Source organism: Scyliorhinus torazame, chromosome 7, assembly GCF_047496885.1.
Source record: "Scyliorhinus torazame isolate Kashiwa2021f chromosome 7, sScyTor2.1, whole genome shotgun sequence".
Taxonomy (NCBI): Eukaryota; Metazoa; Chordata; class Chondrichthyes; order Carcharhiniformes; family Scyliorhinidae; genus Scyliorhinus; species Scyliorhinus torazame.
The window spans coordinates 149,314,153-149,332,966 of record NC_092713.1 but is presented as its reverse complement, the minus strand read 5'-3'; the positions used below and the strand labels follow the sequence as shown (position 1 = coordinate 149,332,966).

At 43.4% G+C, this 18,814-nt stretch overlaps 1 protein-coding gene and 1 long non-coding RNA gene across 5 annotated transcripts in view; both read right to left on the bottom strand.

Annotated features, from left to right (window-relative positions):
• astn1 (astrotactin 1) overlaps positions 1-18,814 on the bottom strand; it is a 4,064,875-nt gene that overhangs the window by 162,511 nt on the left and 3,883,550 nt on the right. The window lies entirely within an intron of this gene.
• LOC140426621 (uncharacterized) lies at positions 16,197-18,500 on the bottom strand. Its single transcript, XR_011948242.1, has 2 exons — positions 18,241-18,500; positions 16,197-17,753 (listed from the first exon to the last, which is right to left on the bottom strand). It is a non-coding gene; the product is annotated as an uncharacterized lncRNA (long non-coding RNA).

Sequence of the window (18,814 nt, the reverse complement as noted above, 5' to 3'; positions counted from 1 at the left end):
GCTATACCCCCTGAAGGGGGTCGTAACAACTAGCGCAAGGAAGAGCACTAATTGCACAGCTCTTTCAAAGATTTGGCACAGGATGTTGGGTTGAATGGCCTCCTTCAGTACTGTATCAGTCGATGATTCTATGAGGGATTAGGAGGTGCTACTAAAGACCTTGGTCAAGCGGGTGGATTTTAAAGGGAGGAGCATACAGGTGTAGTAGCAGAGGCGCTTGGCTAGGAAATCCCAAATAGTCAGGTGTAGGTAGTTGAAGACAGCCACCAATGAGGTGGCAAAAGAGTGTTGGCGAGGGGCAATAGAATGCGAAAGAGAAAAATTCAATGAAATGGAGAGTTAGGGAGGATAGTAAATCAGGAACTTGCATTTATATAGCACCCTTCACAACTTCAGGGTATGCCGAAATGCCTTATAGCCAATGAAGGATGATTTGTGGGAGATTACTGAAGGTTATAGGGACAAGGCCACAAAGCAGTTTAAACAGGACTGTGGGCAGCAGGGCAGGTTAGATGCTACTTTTCCTCCAGTACTGACAGCTGTAATATTCAGAGTAAATTCAATCTATCTTTTGTTTTATCGTATAAATGAACTGATTGCAGAGAATGTGTTTTGAAGCTGAAATGAATCTACACTGCCCAATGTTCGGATCTATTGAACAACACACTTACACTCAGCAATATCATTGGAGTTATTGCCTTTGCCATCCCTGCTGCATAGAATGTACACATGAAAGCAATAATGTACTGACAGAAATTGTTTTGAAAATTGTCTTTGGGCATGTCATGTGCAAAGTAAACATTTCCCTCACTGCAAGTTCAGAATTCCTAATTTGATTATCTTTCTTCCCTCCTCTCAAGACATTGGCTCGTCCTTTTATGCTGTTTCCCACACACCGGAGATCCTCTGGTGCATCACATTATGTGTGGGCTTAGACAATGAGTGTTGGCTGACAGTCTGACCACCGAGGTTCACCAGAGTATTTTCTCTTGATAATCATCATTAGTGGCAAATGTGGGTGACATCAGCTCGGCACAGAGTAAGGGGCGATCTTAAGGCTTTTCTGCTTTTTGTGAAACCAGAGCATAGCAGGCAGTGCCTTTACCCAGGGCGTGCCTTTGACTTCTCGTCAAAGCAGGCTCTTAATTGGCAAAGAGGCAGGAGCAGTAAACAACATCTGTATCTCGTTCTACAAATTTTATATGAAATATCAACAGTATTGCACAGTTGGACTGCAGGCCATTTACAGTTGGCATTAGAAGTGCCCAAGTAGATGATTAATCTAGCCTACTCACATGTGGAATACATTATTTACGCAACTGCATTAAGCATCGAATCTAATGTCACCAAAGCTTGCATTTAGGAAGGTTCATTGTCAGGTCTTGTTTAACTGTTTTGGTGTTTTATAGAGTATAAGTCCTTGTTAGAAACAAGGAAAAGACAACTGTGACCTACTTGCTTCATCGATTAATCCCACCTTCTTGCCCACTGACAATTATTCCTCAGTCCCTTCTCATTTCAGAAACCAATCCAATTAGCTCATTAATTGAACTAGACTCTCCCTTTACTAATTTCCCCTAACTCTTTCCACAACCCTGTTATTCTTTGGGTGAAAATGTCCATTTGCTTCTCCATCTTATTTCTAACTTCTTCAGTTTAACCTTGTGCCCCTTGCTATTAATGACACTTTGCCATTGTGAACAATTTGTCTTTTCTATCATCCTTTCCTTGAGGGTCATTCTCAGGCTGGTTGCTAGGAGAAGGCACCCCATGGGTGACACACCTGCCAGTGACATCTTCAAACTCCATAATATTGACTAGACACTCGATATCTAGGCCGAGTCATGGGCATGGCCAGAACCATTGTGAACAGCAACACAATGAGATACTGACGCGCTATGAAACCCTGCATTTAACAGTTGCCTTTTCTTTCAGGCTGCCTATCAACAGAAAATTCTGAGTGTTGCGATCAGATGAACACTCAAGAAGGGAGAGACTTCACACAAGGTTCAAATTGCAAAGTATTTTCAGGGCAGATCACGAAAAAAAGGAAAGCGGTGATTGGAATATTATGGGATATGCAGGATAATATTACAGGTAACAACAGAGTTGGCGGATATATTAATAATTATTTCACTTTGGTTCTTACCAGGGAGATAGAACAGGTTGGCATGACATTGAACAATGAGACACAATATGAGATAGTGCAATCAAAATTTTAAAAATAGATCTATTAAACAAGCAACACACTCTAAGAAGGCAAAATGCCTGGCCTGGATGGATTTCATCCATATATATTTTTTTAATCTGGGGAAGATACCAAAGGCATTACTACATCTATTTAATAATTTATCTGAAAAGGATATGATGCTAGACGGCTGGAGGATAGTTACTGTGATTCCTATATTAATGAAGGGCCAAAATCATGTCCAGAAAATTATAAACTAGTAACTTAACAGTGGTTAGCACTGTTGCTTGATAACGCCAGGGTCCCAGGTTCGATTCCGGCTTGGGTCACTGACTGTGCGGAGTCTGCACGTTCTCCCTGTGTCTGCATGAGTTTCCTCCGGGTGCTCCGGTCTCCTCCCACAAGTCCCAAAAGACGCACTGTCAGGTGATTTGGACATTCTGAATTCTCCCTCTGTGTACCCAAACAGGTGCCAGAATGTGGCGACATGGGGCTTTTCACAGTTAACTTCATTGCAGTGTTAATGTAAGCCTACTTGTGACAATAAAGATCATTATTATTAACTTAACACCAGTGTAGGAAAAACAATGGAATATTTACGAAAGGGGAGAATAGAAAAGCATCTAGAAATGAGAAATAAAAGAATTAATAATATATATTTTGCAAAGGAAAATGTTGCTTGACCATCTTTAATGTATTTTTGCAGAGATAATTGAGAGTCGACAATGGTAATTTTCAAAAGGTCTTCAAAATGGCGATTGTTATGGAATGGAAAGAGGAGAACTGAGGCCCCAATTCCCTTTCCTTACTTTCTGTCATTAGTATGTTTTGTTTGGAAAGGAAGGTTTGTGTGTTTCTCAATCACTGAGTGTCTGGACAATTATTTAGAATAATCAGCAGCATGTTTTTGTGTGTTTAAATAGGGACGATTATTTCCCCATGCATTCACCCAGGAAATCTAGCACTATATCACTCACTCAGCACTCACACATTTACACACACAAATACATGTGTATTTGTACACTTGCACATATGTTGCACACACACTCAAGAAAAGTTAGTGTGAGCAAAGATGATACAGAACTTTTGACAAGTTGTCAAAAAACGTATAGTTCATCGTTCACATGTATGGCTTGTATTAGAAAAAGCTGTCATTGCCAGTCCTTTGAAGAAGGTGTTTTCACTCCTGAAGGTTGACCTAGCTAGCTGGAGTCATTTATCAGGATTATTGCTGGATTCCCTCAAAGAGGTGGATGGTCAGCAGGTCACCAAGTGAGTCACTTGCAACTTCCTAGTCGGTCATTTTTCTATGCTGGTGTACTTTGAAAATGAATGGCTGGGAAACTTTAAGATGGAGCTATTTCCAGGTTTTAAAAGGCATGAATGTTACAGCCTTTTTCTGCAGCTGCGGTGTATGCTGTGTTCTCTGCAGACTGACTAATATCTCTTGGTTCTTGGGATAATTAATTTATCAGCTGAGGACAGCCTTTTCAGGTGACCAATCTATTAAAAATCTCTATTGTCCACCCAGGATGGTGTAATGTTCAAAGCCATTGCTATACAATCGAGGATGGATGGATGGGGTTGGGGGGGGGGGGGGGGGGGGGGTTCTGTTCACACCTACTTATGATGATCTAGCTTCTGCAACTTTCTGTTGTTGAGTATCAAGTTCAGTGCTTGTCATGAGTGGAGGCTGCTGATGATTTACATGGTCAGTGCTCTCCATGATACACGCATGCACAAATACTGTGGGTGGGGCTGGTTTAGCACACTGGGCTAAATCGCTGGCTTTTAAAGCAGACCAAGGTAGGCCAGCAGCACGTTTCAATTCCCGTACCAGCCTCCCCGAACAGGCGCCGGAATGTGGCGACTAGGGGCTTTTCACAGTAACTTCATTGAAGCCTACTTGTGACAATAAGCGATTTTCATTTTGTGTCACCAGGGGCTGGTTTAGCACACTGGGCTAAATCGCTGGCTTTTAAAGCAGACCAAGGTAGGCCAGCAGCACGGTTCAATTCCCGTACCAGCCTCCCCGAACAGGTGCCGGAATGTGGTGACTAGGGGCTTGTCACAGTAACATCATTGAAGCCAATTTGTGACAATAAGCGATTTTCATTTCGTGTCACCAGGCGCTGGTTTAGCACACTGGGCTAAATCGCTGGCTTTTAAAGCAGACCAAGCAGGCCAGCAGCATGGTTCAATTCCCATACCAGCCTCCCCGAACAAGCGCCGGAATGTGGTGACTAGGCGCTTTTCACAGTAACTTCATTTGAAGCCTACTTGTGACAATAAGCGATTTTTATTTTCATTTCATTTCCTGACCCGGGTCCATTTCCCAAACCTCCCCCACTCCCCACCAGGTCGCTGCGTGAAAATGGCAGCTGTGTAGTTTTGGGGGGTGGGATTTGAAAGTTCCATCTCTTCTGCCATTTTCATAACGCTGGAGGAGCTCTCCACCATTGCAAAATCCAGGCCAGTGTGGGGAAGAGCATAACTAGAGAATATTGATATAAGAAATCCAAGAGGAAATTCAAAAGCAACTTCTTTAGCCAAAGAGTAGTGAGAAGAGAGTGGTTGACGAAAACAGTATACACTGTCTATGCATTTAATGAGAGGCTAAGCAAGCATTTGAGAGATGAGGGAATAGAGGGTTACAATGGTAGAATTAAATGAGAATATATGAGAAGGATCAAGTGGGGCATATACAGCAGCATGGGCTGGTTGAGTCAATTGGTTTTTACTCTGTGCTACAAACCCAATCTAATCCTATATCGTCTACACCCAAATCCCTCACCAAGGTTTGCTACACTTATTTGAAATCTCAACTTCTGCTATCGTCTCATCTTCTTCTGCTTCCTGTTCTTTGGTCATTTAATTGTCAGGCTATTGATCGGTAAGGGGAAAGGTCTGTCTCACTGGTTTGGCCAGTTTTGTTTGTTTTCAACGAATGGGCTGTGATACTAAAACCATCGGTAAGCTTCTGGATCGTCTAGAATCTCTCAATTACTTTAGTATGAATTCTTATTTACTGAACACCTACAATATACTTGTATAAAATAAACTGGAACATCTCACCTCTGTCTTTTTCTTTATTTTCTCTTGTTGTCTTTATAAAAACTACTTTTTCTTTGGCTAATACTCTCTTTTCTTCCGAGCCTCTTGCTGTTTGTTTCTTCCTTGCCTCTCCCACCATCATTTTCAAGGCATGAGCAACTTTTGAAAAATTAGGTATTAGGCTTGTTTTACAGATAATGGGAAACTAGATTCTACAGATTTCTTGGAAGGAACCACGCTACCAGCTCACTTCTGCACGAATACATTTCGGTAACATAAAGGCTGGGCCTCTGAATAGGATTTGAAAACATAAGATAGTTTTCAAACATTTACACATGAGTACAGATGTTATAAAACTTTTGACTGTTAGAACTAAAAGGACTAAAGCAAGTTCAAATTGTAGTTGGGATAGTGCTGGCATTGATGGTATTCTAATGTAAAGATAGCTTTAGAATTGAATGTGTTATTGTGCCTGTGAACAGTGAGGGTGGGAGAGATAGCGCTATTATGGAATCGCATCATAGAGTGACTGCATATTAAACCTTGTTTACTGGGTAGATGATAATATTTTAAGTTAAAGTCCATACGCACATTTATCTGACTTGATTGATTCATTGTGTGGTTATTGCAAACGGCAGCTCCAACCCATTACAATTTTGGAGTGAATATTCTCCCTTTCAGATGGTACTAATTTGCTCACATGCTTCAAGTTACATTAAACAAATTTACAAGCTTCAAATATCACTGTACACCACCCACATGATGTGCTGTAAAACACTTGATTTGTCCCTTTTGATCCCCAAACTAAGTTGGTGCAGAACATCGAACCAATATCTGGTTAAATGCGTGCAGCTTTTCTGATAAGACCATAAGACTTGGGAACAGACGTAGGCCATTCGGCCTATTGAGTCTGCTCCGCCATTCAATGAGATCATGACTGATCTGATACAATAATCCTCAACGCTACTTTCCCGCCTTATCCCTTTGATTCCCTTACTGATTAAAAATGCCTATCTCAACCTTGAATATACTTAACAACCCAGCATCCACAGCTATCTGCGTTAAATAATTCCACTGATTCACTCTCCTTGCAGTACCAGTTTCCAAAGTTTAAATTCTCTCTCTCTTCCCTTTGCTTCTGCCATGGCCAATCTCTCTCTCTCTTCCTTTGCTAATCTTTCCCTTTCCATTTCAATCTTATCCTTTTCCATTTTCCTTTGAAAAACCCTCTCTTTTTCTTTGACTTCCTTTGCTATCTCCATTTCTCTCGGTTTTTGCTGTATATCCAATTCTTTTATTTTTAATTGGATTTGTTCAAACCTAAAGCAATGGCTTGTATTATCTCTGCCTTCTTTGCCCCTTTTGGCAGGGCTAACTGCAGTTTCTCAGCCAATCTCAAAGTTTTGCTTTCGATTCCCCTTGTAACTCCTCACAAGTCATTTCCTCCAGCCACAGGACATCTTTTGCAACTGTAAGGGCCATCCCAGTCACTCCCTATTCAATATTTCAAACCCGGAAAGAATGCAATTAATCCACACACGCTCACTATCTTTAAGTTTGATAACCCCAAGCGAAACAAGGAATTATGTATAAGAATATCCTGGCCATGGATCCCCAATTTGTTAAGGACGCCTCTCAACAGTGACGAAGAGACTGAACCAGAGCCGTAATTTTTGTAAGTTTTAAGATGGTGCGGAAAGATCAATTCATTCCAGGAGTGATAATATAAGAAATAGGGCTTGGTTATTTTATGAACAAACTTTGTTCTAACAAAAGACAAGAAAATAATATTGAAACTTCAACCCTAACAATAGCAGATTACATGTAGTTTCTTAACCTTAACACAGAGTTCCCATTAAACAGCACTTTAACAGAACATGCAGCTCTCATGCTAGTTAGACAGGCAGGACAAAGGCAATACTTGCAATTTCAAAGCAATTGTTCTCCTGTTTGGGACATTCGTTCAGAATCTTTTTCCAAAGCCTGTCTCGGTGGCAGCTTTCATGATCTCTTTCGGTCAATTTCCAAAGTCTTTTGATCTACCTGTTCAAAACAGGATTCTTTTTCTCTCCCTCCCTAAGCTCCACCCAGCTCCTCAAACAAATGTTTTCTGGGGTTTCCAGACCTACATCATTATCTTGGCTGTTTGATTGTTCACTCCCGTTTATACAAAAAATCAGAGCCATGCTATTCATATGTAACTAACCTCCGATTGACGAACAAAGAGACCATCAAACTATGTAATGGGCTAATAGCTGGTCAGACAGGAATGTCTCGAAGAACAATCGATCTGGGGCATACTACCTGTGTATTCCCACCAACAAGTTTAAGTCTTACTGGGACAATGTAACTCGCCCAGGTGTGGGTGTCTCTCTGACTCCATGCTAGCATTATTTTTCCTCAGTCACTTTAACCCCTAAATTGTCTGCTACATGTTCGATCTAATTTCTGGACTCAATTTCCTAATATCTCTCTCACGTAACACTTAGAAAATCCCTTGATAATTCTAAAAACCTCAATGACGTCACCTCTCAGTCTTTTTCTTAGGGAATAAAAACGGAGCTTTTCTTTTTTATTACGTATTACCTTACTTTTTTTTGTAAGGCCAACACTTTTATTGCCCATCCCGAGTTGCCTATCAGAAGATGGCGGTGAGTTACCTGCTTTAACCGCTGCAGCCCCTGAGGTCTAGGAACACCCGCGGTGCTGTTAGGGAAGGAATTCTAGGATTTTGACCCAGCGACAGTGAAGGAACGGTGATTTATTCCAAATCAGGATATTGAGTAGCTTGGAGGGGAACGTGGTGTTCCCTTGTATCTGTTGCCCTTGTCCTTCTAGGTGGTAGAGGTCACAGGTTTGGATATTGCTTCTGAAGGAGCCTTGGTGAGTTCCTGCTGTGTATCTTGGGGATGGTACACACTGCTGCCACTGTGCGTCAGTGGTGAAATGGACATTGAAAGTGCTGGATGGGGTGCCAATTAAGTGGGCTGCTTTGTCCTCGATGGTGTCAAGCTTCTTAAATGTTGTTTGAACTACACTCATCCAGCCAAGTCGAAAATATTCTAGCACACTCCTGATGTGTGCCTTGTAGATGGTGGACAGGCTTTGCAGAGTCAGGAGGTGAGTTATTCACTGTCGATTTCCTAGTCTCTGACCTGCTCTTGTAGCCGCAGTATTTATATGTCTAGTCTAGTACAGTTTCTGGTCAGTTTCTACTCTGATTTAATTGCCAAATTATGCTGCATCCAATTATCTCAGCCCCGAGATTTCAATTGCAATGGCTGAGTATTGAAACCATCAACTAGAATTCGTACAACTGTCACTGCTGTAAGTGCTTGCGTGACAAAAATCAGACACAACTGCAATGCCTTTTGACACTATCAAGATAGCAGGTGAATACATTTTGAGGACATGTTGTACAAACATTGCATGTCATCCCTTAAATTGTAAAGTTTATGGGGTGATCTGATTGACGTTTAAAAGATTAAAAGCCGTATCTACTGATGGCATAATCAAAAATGAGCGATCATAATCTTAAAATTCGAGCGAGATGATGCCAGAGAAGCACCAAATAGTGTCGAAATTTGGAATCCTCTGCTCCAAAATGCTGAGCATGCTGGTATCCCATTGGCGCTTTCAAGAAAGACATCTTTTTGCCAGGTAAGGTTATTAAGGAAGCAAAAGCAGGTGAAGCAGTGGCAGATTAGCCATTTTTGTTCCAGCTCCGATAAGGGTGGTGTGATGTAGTGGTATTCTCACTGGACTGGCAATCCAGACACCGGGTAATGTTCTGGGTACCGAGGTTCAAACCTTACCATGGCAGCTGGTGGAGTTTGAATTCAACAGTCAGTGTCGTAAAAACCCATCTGGTTCATTGATGCCCTTTTGGGAAGGAAATCTGCCATCCTTACCTGGTCTGGCCTACATGAGACTCCAGACCCACAGCAATGTGGTTAACGGCTCTTTGAGGACAATTAGGGATGGACAATCGGATTCTGTAAAACACAATTGCTGCCAGACCAGCTAGCTTTTTGCACACACTCGGACCCCCTAGTCTTGATGAGCTTCTCAGCAGCAGATCCTGAGTGTGACTTCCCTCTCAGTGTGTGAGCGGGCGCTGGGTGACAGGGCAACGAGCTGGTGAGTCACTGAAGCCTTAATTGGTTTTGCAAGCAGCAGAGCAGGAGACAAGGAGCTGAATGGCCGCGTGCTCCTCGAGTGAAGGGCAAAGTGGGTGAGTCTATGCCTTCAGAAAGTTTAAAAACAAAACACAACAAAGAAAAAATGCACAACACCCACATCTCTTTCTGTCCATTTCAGAATCGGCTTGGTGCATTTTAAGAAGTTTACTGGGGAGCAAAACATTAGATGCCCCGACCCATTCTGGGGTCCGTTGCCACTGAGTTGAACCATAGACTCACTGTCAACAACAGGATTGAGCCCTGACTGCAGAAATGAACACAGCAGCCGCTCGCACGGCACGCTGGAAGTTAGCCAGCTCCCGCCATAAGGCGGGCCAAACGCTTGCTCTGAGCTCGTTTACTGCACGCAAAGCCAATGGGGGTGATTCACCCCTGCCCCTGCCGTCACTGAGAGGGGAAGCCACACTCGGCACACGCTTCAAACGACTGGCCGCTGCTCTTTGTTTTCACAGTGGTTCCGAGTGTTGTTTCACATCTGGGACCCTTAACTAAAATTACATTTGTGTGATTCAAACCAATTAGATACGGTCTGCAAAAGGGATTGGCAAACTTCGCCAATGTTTTGTTCTTAATTAGGTCCACAACAGACTGCGAAATATCGTCATTTATTTTCCTCGGGTATTTTTTTTTACGTTGAACTTTTTCTTTCCGCCCTCGCACCTTGACCACAATATTTTATCATAACAGTTTCTTCGCTAATATTTTATTTCCTGTCTCCGGAACAAAGGGACACCCAAGTGTCAGATCCTTACTTGAGAATGGCGACTGTAACAATTTGCATTCATGTAACACATGTAATGTAAAAGCCCTTTGGTGACACAGACCCATCTTGTGTTTATTTTTACTTGTTGCTGTGCGAGGGCTGATGCAAGTGCGCGGTAAAATACATCTTCAGGCTTATATGGGAGGGAGGTCCGACATCTTCACAGAACACACCGAAATGGGACAACAGGCATTCCCCCAAGAAAGAATTGGATGAGGAGGGGAAGGGTGCCTGAGGGCCTGGTCAATGCATGGGTTTTGGTGGGGGTTGCAAAAAGATAGGGGAACTAGGAGATAGAAGTGGAATGAAACTTTAAGGAGTGGGTTCCAAAACCAGAAGGTGCTTGAAGGCCCAGACGGCATGGTGTCACAGGGGTTGGACATGGCACAGTGGCACTGCTGGCACAGTGGCACAGCTGCCTCAGCACCAGAGACCCAGGTTCAATTCCATCCTTGGGTAACTGGATGAAGTTTGCATGTTCTCCCCATGTCTGCATGGATTTCCTCCGGATGCTCCAGTTTTCTCCCACAGTCCAAAGATGTGGTTAGGTGGATTGACCGTGCTAAATTGCCTCTTCGTGTCCAAAGATGTGCAGGTTAGGCGGGGTTATGGGGATAGGGCAGGAGAGTGGGCTCTTTTGGAGGGTTGGTGCAGACCCGATGGGCCGATGGCCTCCTTCTACACTGTAGGGGTACTAGTGAGCAAAAATGAAATGTGGGATACGCAGTCAGAGGAATTGATTGTTGAGGATGGATCATGACCATGGAAGGGCAAGCAAAAGGATATCAAACTGAACTCATTGGGGTTGGGGGTGGTCAGTGAGGGATCGGGAGAATAGGGTAAGTTCGCCCGCAGCAGCTGACCTCTGCACAAACAAGTGTTTATAAAGTGGATAATGAGAAGGTAACAGGGACAGCGTTAGACTAGTTGAACATGGTAACACGTTTATAATGAAGTTTTCAGCGGCGTGGGACTAAGGTGGGGTGGAACAAGGTGGAGAAGCAAGCAATTTTGGAGGTGGTCTCAGTGATGAAAAAGGATATAGGCCTTGAAGCTCAATTGCGGGTGTTGAACAGAATGCCAGACTGCAAAGGTGACGATGATGATGGAGTACAGTGGTGGAATCTGAAGAGGAGAAGCTAAACTTTGATGGCAGGCAGCATAGAGACAATAGAAAGGTCTAAAGAAATGGTGTTAGTGGCAGAGCTGGATACCAACAAGGTGCATGTGGGAACAGGCGTTTGTAGATGGTGTCACTGAGGTGAAACTGGCAGGCAATGAAGAGGGAGAGATTTAGTTGGGGTGGTGGTTGCAGCAAGAACCATAAGCCACTACTGGCGATATATTGTCAAGTAGCTGAGAATCACATTGTAGACCTGATTGATGGAAGATGTTAACGTGGGCAACTGTACCGAGCAGTGTACAATGAAGATGACAAAAGAGATGAGTGCATGATGGTCACAGTCCTTTGGACTTAACGTGAAGAGAAAGTTCAGGAAGGATGGGCACAGAGCTGTGAGGTGACAATAAACTCAAGCATTTTAGAGGATCAGGTGAATGGAAATAGAGACATAGTTGGACTGAGTGGAAGTGTTGAGGATACATTCTCTTGAGGAGCATGGCATCAAGGATAAAATATGTTATTAAAGTTTTTTGGGTAGAACTGCACTGTCCCATGTTCACTGTGCCAATGTGTTAAGTACAAAAATAGATGTGTGTAAGTGCGCATGCGAGTAAATATATTTTTTTCAAAATCAATTTTTAGAGGTTGCGGGCTTTGCTGACTAGACCAGCATTGTGAGCCATCCCTAAATGTCTTTCAGAAGCTGATGGTGAGCTGCCTCTTGAACCGTTGCAGTCCCTGGGTGTGGGTGCGCCCACAACGCTGTTAGGGAGGGAGTTCCAGGATTTTGACCTAGCAACAGTGAAGGAACAGGGATATACTTCCAAGTCAGGGTGCTGAGTGACTTGGGGAACTTCCAGTTGGTGGTGTTCCCATGTATCTGCTGCCCTTGTCTTTCTAGATGTGTTTGTGGGTTTTGAAGGTGTCTAAGGAGCCTTGGTGAGTTCCTGCAGTGCACACTGCTGCTACTGTGCATCGGTGGTGGAGGAAGTGAATGCCTGTGGATGTGGAGCCAATCAAGGGGGTTGCTTTGTCCTGGGTGGTGTCAGAACTTCTTGAGTGCTGTTGGAGCTGCACTCATCCAGACAAGTGGGGAGTATACCATCACATTCCTGACTTGTGCCATGTAGGTGGTGGACAGACTGCGAGGAGTCAGGAAGTGAGTTACTCACTGCAGGATTCCTAGCCTCTGACCTGTTCTTGTACCCATAGTATTTATATGGCGGGTCCAATTCAGTTTGCGGTCAATGGTTACTCCCAGGATGTTGACAGTGGGGAATTCAGTGTTGGTAATACCATTGATTATCAAGGGGCAATTGTTTGACTCTTTCTTATTGGAGATGGTCGTTGCCTGGCACTTGTGTGGCACAAATCTTACTGGCCACTTGTAGCCCAAGCCTGGACATTTTCCAGGTCTTGCTGCATTTGAACTTGGACTGATTAAGTGTCTGAGGAGTCATGAATGGTGCTGAACATTGTGCAATCATCAGCAAATATACCCACATCTGGCCTTATGTTGGAAGATCATTAACGAAGCAGCTGAAGCTGGTTGCGCCTTGGAATCTATACTGAGGAACTCCTGCTGTGATGTCCCGGGACTGAGATGATTGACCTCCAACCACCACAACCATCTTCCTTTGTGCTAGATATGACTCCAACCAGTGAAAGTTTTCCCTCTGATTCCCATTGCCTCCAGTTTAGCTAGGGCTCCTTGATGCCGTACTCAGCCAAATGCTTCCTTGATATCAAGGGCAGCCACTCTCAATTCACCTCAGGAATTCTGCTCTCTTGTTCATGTTTGAACCAAGGCTGTAATGAGGACAGGAGCTGAGTGACCCAGTCACACTGTCCTTATTAAGTGTAGATGAAATCACGCAGCCCCATATTCAGTGTATAACTAGATTTAACAATTCCATTACTTGTTGTGGATTTTGATGAAGAAGCACTACTCCAGATTTAATGTGCATGAATGTTTCGGTGGGATCAGACTGTGGACGAATGGAAGACGTCGAATGGAAGACGTTGAGTACCTATCAGTAAGTTACAGCGCGCACACACACGATTCTAAAGGGATTTCTTGCGGTAGGTGGAATAACAATATTATTTGTGCACACTAACATGATCAACCACATTCAGAACTGGATAAGGGATAATTGGAAGGAAAATGAAAAAAAGACAGCTTCGAATTAAGCTCGTGACAATCAGGGTAAGGAGAAATAAGATCAAGATTAGCTCTGCTGATATCAGACTTTGAAAAGAAATTGTAACCATGCTGCTGATACAGGTGGTTAAAGGTCCTGATGAGGTGAGCCCTGCTGTGTAGCCAATTTATCACAATGTCACTTCCGTACAAGGAACTCATCATTTCCCCATGTTTTTGAGCTGAGGTTGAGATGGAAATGAGAAATCAGTCAGTCTATCTGACAAACCGCAGCCCCCCCATCGCCACTACCTCCCTTCACACTGAGGTGCGTAACAAGCTCTGACTGCGAGCTACAGCTGCTGCTCAAATTGCTTCGACGCCAGAAAAGCACTGTGTTAAGATTTGCTTGCAATTCAAGCAAAGACAGTGCAAGTACATTTACGGACATCCACTTTATTCGAAGTACTCACAGACCTCCCACAACAGGGACGCAGGAATGACCAAGGAAGTCACGCTGTGCGAGGAAGTGGATGATAATAGGATTTGAGGGGACTAATTAATTAACTAATTTGTAGCTGTTCTACATTCCCAGAAGCCTGACTGCACTAATTCAGCTGCAATATATTTCAATGATTAATTAGTGGCTGCTGTATGTTTCTCCCAATATATTGAGGACAAATGGATTCAATTTATGAAACCACGGTTAGATAGGTACTGCTGAAGCCTGACTGCTTGTATTTAAAAGCAGAATTATTTACTGGCTAGAATTATTTACTGGCTTGTCTGCTCCCCAAGACCCTATCTATCTACTGAGGTCAAATTATTGAAATATTTAATGAGTTAATTCACTAATGACCAGGTGATTAGTTCCTGGAGCCAGAGGCTCATCTATTGAAGGCAGATCTGCGTATTTAATTTGGGCTGATAAACTGCCACTGAAAAAAGTTAATATTTATTGATTCCACAGTTATCAACTGTTAGATATTACAGTTGGAGGAGGTATGAGAGGTAACCTCTTACATCATTGCACTGGCCAATTATGAGGGGAAGAGATGGGGTGGACAGGATAAAATTGTTTCCCTGGGAGAGAATTCTAGAATCAGGGACATAGACGTGTTCCCTGTGGTAGAAGGTGTTTAGGGGACATGAGGAAAACCTTTTTTACGCAGAACGTAATGGGAGTCTGGAATTCGCTGCCCGAGTTGGTGGGGGAGGCAGAGACCCTAAACTCGTTTGAAAAGCACCTGGATGTGCACATTAAGTGTTATGAGCTGCAGGCCATGGACCGTGTGCAGGAAGGTGGGATTAGAAAGGGCACCTGGGTGTCCTGGGCCTGGCAAGGACAAGATGGGCCGAATGGCCTCCTTCTGTGCTGTAACATTTCTATGATTCACAACTTTTGGGCTTAACATTGCCACGTCCAGCATTTACATGGGGGCCGGTCGCTTGTTAACATTGAGGAATGCGTCACTGTGCCAAGCATTCTCAAAAGAGGAGCTTCTGTGTACTAGAAGCCAAGATCTCAAGTAGCCTTGTTAAGGCATTGAGGAAAGCTGTGTCTGGACCTTGAGGTTTTGATGCAAGGTCCCCTACTGCCTTTCACAGTTGAGTTGCCATGCAACCCGCAGTGACCCCCAATTCTGGAATACTGGTGTGGGAGCATAGATGTGTTTATATATATTTTTTCAATTACTTATTTCTTCATGGGTGTGGACATCGCTGCTAAGGCCAGCATTTATTGCCCATTCCTAAGTGCCCTTGAGAATGTGGTGGCAAGCCGCCTCCTTCCACCGCTGCAGTCCCTGTGGTGTAGGTACACCCACTGCGATGTAAGGGAGGGAGCTCCAGAATTTTGGTTGAGTAACACGAACAGTGATATATTTTCAAGTCAGGATGGTGAGTGACTTGGAGAGGAACTTCTTATGTGGTGGTGTTCCAATGTATCTGCTGCCCTTGTGCTAGGTGGTAGAGGTCACGTGCTTTTAAGGTGCTTTCAAAGGAGCCTTGGTGTGTTGCTGCAGTGCATCTCATAGATTGTGCATAAAGCTGATACTGTTAGTGATAGAAGGGATGAATGTTTAAGATGTTGGCTGGGACACCAAACCAGTTGGCTGCTTTGTCCTGGATGGTGCTGAGCTTTTGGAGTATTGTTAGAGCAACAACATCCAGGCAAATGGAGAATATTCCATCACACTCCTGACTTGTGCTTTGTAGATGGGAGGCAGGCTTAGGGGAGTCAGGAGGTGAGTTACTCACCACAGAATTACCAGTTCTGACCTCCTTTTGTAGCTGCAGTATTTATATGACTGGTCCAATTTCTGGTCAATGGTAACCTTGAGGAGATTGATAGCGGGAGATTCAGCAATGGTAATGCCATTGAAGGTAAAGGGGAGATGGTTTGTTTTTCTCTTGTTGGAGATTGTCATTGCCTGGCATTTGTTAACTTGTGGCATTTGTGGCTTGCCAGTTATTCCCCATTACTGAATATTCTCCAGGTCTTGTTGCGTATGGTCACAGACTGCTTCAGTATCTGGTGAGTTGTGAATGGCATTGTGCAATCATTAGCAAACATAACCACTTCAAACCAGATGATGGGGGAGGGGGCATGATCAATTCCAGTCCCACTCGTCCCGGAGCCACAATACAAGCAAATTATCCAATAATTCTTATTAAAATACCCACAGTCTTTGGCCCTTGGCTGCCCAATAATTACAGGCACCAGGTTTGTAAGTTGAAACACAATTACTGTTTATTTATAACAAGAATAATGATGAAATACGCAGCAGACACAGTTGGTTAAGTAGTAATAAGTACTTAACTTCTACTTTACCTTGCCTCCCCACCCTCTACACACACACTAGGCAGACAAACACAGAGGGCTGGAAAAGGGGGAAAACGTAAGTGAAAGAGAAAAGAGGCTTTGCATCAGATGAAATTAAATGAAAATGAAAAATGATGGTAAGCTTGCCGATTACAGTCTTTGTTTTGCAGCCTGCACTCACAATTTTCCTGGAGAGGTGGAGTCCCTGTTTCATCAAACTTTGCTTTCAGTTTGTGACCTGCCTTTCAGCAAATGCAGTACTCGCAAGCAACAGCCTTCTAGAGAAAGATAAGTCAGTTCACACCAGCTTTTCTGGGGAGAGTTAGCAGATTATGAACTTTGCTTACACAACTTGCAATGGTTCTCCTGAAAACAGATTCGCCCAGGCTTTCTGTCAGTTCAGAAACACAGCCTTTCTGGAGAAAAAGAGGGAGGAGAGAGTAGGTCATCTCTCTAAGCTGCCAGGAGTCAAACTGAAAACTTTGTGACTCTGAAAACATTCCAATGGGATCAGATCCAATCATCACCTGGGCTGAGCACAGCCTTTTGGACCAATTCATTGGACACCAGCCAAATCAATCAAACCTAGTCCCAGCCAATCTCTGTCATTGGTGCCCGGTAGTCTATGGCTCCAGTTTGAACCAGAAGTAATCACTCCTGCTGCGAGAATCCTCTGCTTGAATTAAAGGCACAGGCCACTTGCCTTAAAGACACATGTTCATTAATCATCCATGAATCAAAAATGTAATGGCAAAATAAAATAAAGGGGAAATAAGGGAATAAACAGGAGTGGTCCCTACAAACATTATTAATGACGCAGCTAATGATGGTTGGACCGAGGACACAACCTCAAGGAACTCCTGCAGACCTCGGAAACCCACAACCATCTTCTTTTGTGCTCGGTATGACTTCAACCAGTGGACAGTTTCCCCCTGATTCCCATCGACTCCAGTTTTGCTCGGGCTCCTTGATGCCACACTCAGTCAAATGCTGCCTTGGTGTCAAGGGTAGTTCGTCTCACCTCACCCTGGAGTGCAGCTCTTTTGTCCTTGTTTAGACCAAGGCTGTACTGAGATCAGGAGCTGAGTGGTTCTGATGGAACCCAAACTGAGTATCAGTGAGCAAGTTATTATGAAGCAAATGCTGTTTGATAGCACTGTTGATGGCCCCTTCCAACACTTGACTGATGATTAAGAGTAGACTGATGGGGCGGTAATTGGCCAGGTTGGATTTGTCCTGTTTCTTCTCTACAGGAAATATGTGGGCAATTTTCCACATTGTTGGAAGATGCTGGAACAGCTTGCCGAGGAACACAGCTAGTTCTGGAGTACAGGTCTTCTGCACTATTGCCAGAATGTTGTCAGGCCCCATGTCCTTTGGAGAATCCATTTCTTGATTTCATGTGGAATGAATTGACCAAAGCCATAATCCTGGCTTTAATTCCTGACAAGTTGAAAACCTGTATTTTAAAAGAGGTGACATCCTTGATGTTAGGGTTTTATACACTTTTAATGTCATTTCTAATGCACAACAGTCACATTATTTTTTTTTTTGCTTCATTTGAGGGACACAATGAATGCTGCACAATGTCGGGCTATTTTCTGAGGTGAAAGCACAGATATTTGTGATGGGAAAATTATACTCCTTGAAAAATGCTGTTTATCGTTTCATGTCCATTTACTGTGGTGCTGTGTATTATCCATTGCTCACAAACACAGATAAATGGCCTGTTTCTTGTCAAAGTGCTCACAGCAGTAAATACAAACCATCTGTCCTTCAGATTATGTCACACAGCACTTCAGTTCCTTTGTGTATTTTCCATTAATATTTGAAATAATGTTGAGGCCTAAAGGAGCAGTATTGATGGGACTCTGCTGTTATTAAATTTCATACTATTCGATGCTCTGGAGATTGCTAAGACTCCAGCAGAGCAAGGGGTACATTACCTTAATACATCCAGGTAGAAATGGCACATCAATCCCTCCGATCAGCTCAGTCTGACAGTGTATACAAAGGCTTTGACAGATGTATTCTTTGGTCTGAGATTCCATGATAGATTTAGCCACTGCTTCACTAATACCACTCGCTAATAGCACAGTTTGAAGCAGGCATTTGTGGCTTAAGACGATTTTAGAAGCAGTTTCTCTGTAAAGTTGTGCTTTCACAGACTTGATCAGCGAACACATAAGAATTGTACAGCAGCCCCATGGCTGGAGCTAGCTCCCTAAATGTCTCTCTGCCTCGGAGCCTCTCTCACGATAGGGGTGATTCTAAACTCTTTGAGTCCCAATTGGTCACTCAGGCCATGTGACCCTTACTCTACTGTGTTTCGTTTCCAGGGACAATCACCGCATTCCTCCCACCTTAATCTCCTTTATAAAATCTTTAATAACTAATTCACTCAGTCCTAAATATTAACTAAACATTAAGTACATGAGTTGAGCAATTATAAGTCGAGTCCTTGAGGGGGTTTTCTGTTCCTTGTTTAGTGGCTTAATTCTGTTGTCTGAGATGCTGCCA